The sequence below is a fragment of the Chenopodium quinoa genome, unplaced genomic scaffold, assembly GCF_001683475.1.
Source record: "Chenopodium quinoa cultivar QQ74 unplaced genomic scaffold, ASM168347v1, whole genome shotgun sequence".
NCBI lineage: Eukaryota > Viridiplantae > Streptophyta > Magnoliopsida > Caryophyllales > Amaranthaceae > Chenopodium > Chenopodium quinoa.
Genome location: NW_018745024.1, coordinates 8672676 through 8677327, shown reverse-complemented (window position 1 = coordinate 8677327; position 4652 = coordinate 8672676).

Sequence of the window (4652 nt, the reverse complement as noted above, 5' to 3'; positions counted from 1 at the left end):
TATGTTTGAGTGCAAAAAAAATTTACAACAGTATGTAGACTCATCCTTTATTACTTGTATTTGGCATTAGAATTATATAACAACATAAAAGGGGCTGCTCTCATACGTTTATTTTCAGTTCAGTTCAGCTCAACTCCTAATTTCCTTCTCTTATAAAATATTCATTTCATTTCAGCTCAGTTCAGTTCAGCTCGGCTCAACTCAGTTCAGTTCAGTTCAGCTCAGCTCAGCTCAGTTCAGCTCGGCTCAGCTCAGTTCAGTTCAGCTGATTTCAGTCTATTAGAACAGGCCCTAATGCTATCGGGTTTGAATTTCGCTAAGTAGGGGTGTTTGGTTGGAGATTTCTTCACCTTAATTTTCCCCCTACTCCCAAAGTCCCAAATTCGTAAATTAAATCAAACATATTTTGATGTAAATTTGCTTTTTGGGTGAACTATGATCACTATCTCATTTTTGTCAAAAACTTGTTGCTTCTTATAGAACAATCAAACTTAAACGACCCCAATTTTAGTGACTAATATCTCTAATATACTTTGTATAAGCTAAATTGTAATGTTTAAATTTGTACTCGTATTAGGCTGAAAACAAACTTCAAAACAAACTTCATACAAGTACAAGTATTATTTAATAATGTAACGAAATTATTCATATTGATATCGTATTGATGACTAAAGTTGGCCGTTTCTTGTATGATGTCGTATGATGTTAACGATTTCTAATGGTTGTTTCATGCTTGATCGTCAATTTAATAGCACCATCAATCATGATAATGATTAGGTTGAGGATCAGAGTGTCATATTTTAGATTTTTATTTAGATATTCAATAATTTCTGTAAACTGAGCATTATTTTGTTTTATATAGGTTGGTGACTTGGTAGATGATTGTAATAAATTGTACTTTCCCAATCTTGGGTTTACATAAGTTTGATGGCAAATTCTTTTTTTTGAGCTTGTCCCATCCGATTATCCGGTTTTTAGTGTTGATTATATCCGGATTCGACCCGGGTTTCGCACCTGATTTATGGTGGGCGACACGTGACTTATGATGGGTGAGTCTTTCAACAAGAATTTTCTGTATTCGGTGAGACTCGAACTCGAGACCTCCTTTAAATGACATCAAACTTCTTTACTCTTATTGGTTGATCACAAATTCACGGTAAGAATTACATAGTTTATTATTAGCACTCTAGAGTTAATTTACTCTATAATTATTATAGCTTGCCTTTCGCGACAAACTTCACTAGCTAGTTATTGATAAGGATAATATATGCTTGTATGGATGATTTAGAGATGTTCTTATTAGGTTTGGCCGGAAATTGTTGGGAAGCACTAGCAAGGTAAGACAAACTTTTCGATGTAATTTTCTCATTAACTAAGTCGCGGTTATTTTTTTGTTATGTTTATTATTTCGAAATAACATTGTTGTACATATGGGCCAACCTTTGAAGTTTGATTGAATTGTGATTGTGACCAACATGCAACAATATGTCTTTTACCTGATTTTTCTCTGTCATTTGTACAAATTCAGTGCGTTGCAAACCATGAAAAGAAGAAAGTGGCTAACCCAACCTAAAGAGCTCACCATCTTTATTCACCCTGAGAGACTACTTTGCTACTTGCTAGCTTATGAGTTTCTAAAGGAATGATTTCTAAAACCTTGAAAAAAACTATGTTAAATCTTATGCATTTGGCACCAACGTTGGCTTAGGAACTACCAGTACCAAATTACCAACATAAAAATATTAATGTGCTTGGTCTTAAGCTGATACACTAATTAATCTAGCAAATCACATATTTTAACTAATTGAAAACTACTTGGACTGCTTTATTTACTAATTGTTGACTGCTCTACTGTGGATTAGTGGGCCATTCAGCTGCTCTTATATTTGGACTGACTTGAACAACTATATGACTATGAAGTCAAAGATCATCATCATATTGGGCTTGGAGAAAAAAAAAAACAATATATATACGTAATTTATTCTTCTTCTAACTAACATAATGGAAATAGTTGAATATTCTAACTTTGATCGATTTACTTTTAATAATAGAAAGTTGAAATTATCAAAATAAACTGGACAAAATTGTGGCTATTAAAACAATTTTTTCCAACATAATTATCCTGGTTGTTTATTCACGATTGTATGAGAATCAAAGTTGGTCTAATTGTTTAGAAACCCTCCTTCCACCCATGTGAGAGGGGTTCGATTCTCACCCTAAGCAAAGTGAGAATTGCCAATTTCCAAGCAAGGGATTTCATTATTCCATGTATTCGATATAAGTTGTCACATTGTGCACCGCAAAACTAATAGATTTTGTGATTAGCTTAGTTTTAGATCGAGTAATGTGAGTGAAACTTCATATTCTATATTATTTAAAATTTTCTTGGTAAATCTAATTTTATTGACTTTTATTCCAACACATACGAGGTAAATGTGTAACTCTTTAGCTAATTTGTTGCTGTAGAACGTAGATACACATACACTTTACTTGAAAAGATAAACTAGGAAGCATTTAAGAAGATTTTGGTAGTTGAACAATATATTAAGTATATTGACCAAATAACACTATTTCAGCCATGAAGTCTCCAACTATATTTGTTCAGCACAGGTGAAAGACTAAAGAATAAAGTTAAAGCAACACACATCACCAAATTCATTACTCGTACAATACCTAAAAGTGATGTTGATGGTCTCTTTCTACTATTTGAATTTAGTTACTACGGAAGTACGGAGTAAATTGGGTGTTACCAATAATCAAATATGGGCCTTGCAAGCGGCGCAAGGCCCATATTGTGGGAGATCAAAAAGAAAAAAAAAAATAAATAAAAAAAAATTCTCCTTTCGTTATTTTGAGTCTATAGATTCAAATAACTTCTCCGAACTAAACTAATTTTATCTTTTAAAAAACCTTGACGAGTATCTACTTGTTGAATATGTTATATAATACGGAGTATATACTACGAAGTAGAAAATATTTATAATAAAATTAATAAGATCTGTAAAAACTTTGTATGGAGTACTATGTATAAAATTGATAAAATGGACCTCAAAAAAGGTTTTGAATTGATATGAGAGACAAAAACTTTGCGTTAAAAAATTGTTTCATTGTTTAACTCATTTGGACTACAGCTCATAATCTAGCAAAGGAAATTAGTTTCAATTTAAATTTACAATATTAGCAAAAGTGTACCTTGTGAGTTTGTAACCCTACATTCAATTAATGTCATAATGGGACAACCTCAATATCCACTACAATTTGTTTTATGCTTTTATACATTTCAAATATTCAAATACTACGGATTATAACAGATTATTTTCATTTAAACAACTTTTTAACTTTTGGAGTAGTGTTTTACAGAAGCTAGCATATCATTTTTTTAAAAATCAATGTTTATGACTTAAGTTATTTATTTAGCTAAATATGGAGTGTACAAAAGTATTGTGCAAAACTTTGAAGGTTTTTGGGTAACTTTTAAAAAGTTAAATCTACAAGTCACAACCAATATGATTTTATGAGAGTAAGTTCAATTAGAGTTTATCGATTTTCATCACTCGCCAACAATGTACAATACTACATAGGTAAACTAGCAAAGATGCATGATTATAACAAGATGGGTTCATGTTTGTACAAAAACTTTCAGGACTGATTTTTAGGCTAAGCTTTGAATTATTTTAGTCAGTGACCCTCTTTTACGCCTAAAAAGCCCAGCCTTTAATACCTTAATTCAAATTGGATTCCTGGCCCATATTAACATTTTCCACTTTAGTCCGTTTCTAAAAATTATAAACGGACTCATTTGTTGTTTGCTGTACTCTCAGGCGTTCTTTGTTTAAACCATTCTGGACGCTCTTTGATTGGCTTGATGAGCATTCATGGACAAGTGGACAATTAAAGTTCAGTTCTCTTCAGATCATTTTCAGTTCATTTCTTGATTTCCTTCTCTTATTTTTTTTTTTTTAATTTCTACTTCACTAAGAGCAAGTTTAGCCCCAATGGCTGACAACATCATTTTGAGTCTTAAGATTTATACTTAACACTTTTCCCATTTTTCTACAAAAATCTCAATCAAGTCTCAAATTGATTCTTGAAATTTCAACTTAATACTCGAAATTGGACCCACTTCATCCACTAAATTTGTATAAGTCCTAGGGTGTCTTCACAAGAATTTGATGACATTATTTTAAATGAAAAACCACCAAAAATGATGTCACATTAGGGCTAAACTTACTTAAGTTCAATTCAATCAATCAAAACAGGCCTAAAAGAATTATCTGACCAACTCTCACTTTGTCAATTTACTTGCCTCATCTATATTATAATTGTAGAGTCAATTCACCACAATCACCCAAATCCTCAATCCTAAAATTCTATTGATCACATTTTTTTAAAAAAAAAAAAATTTAAAACACCCATAACTACCCTACCCATCCCACTATTTTTTGTAATTTTTTTTCAAGGAATACCAATAAGCAATAACCACCAACATTTCACTTTAAATAGATTTCTTTCGCATATAATGTATCCCGTGCAAAGCACGGGTATGCTCTAGTTTACGTAATTAGAGAGTATTCCGTACATTGTTCCATTTTACTTGCCTCAATTACGTAATTAGGAGCAAGTACGTTTTATCCATTAGCTCAACTACGTGA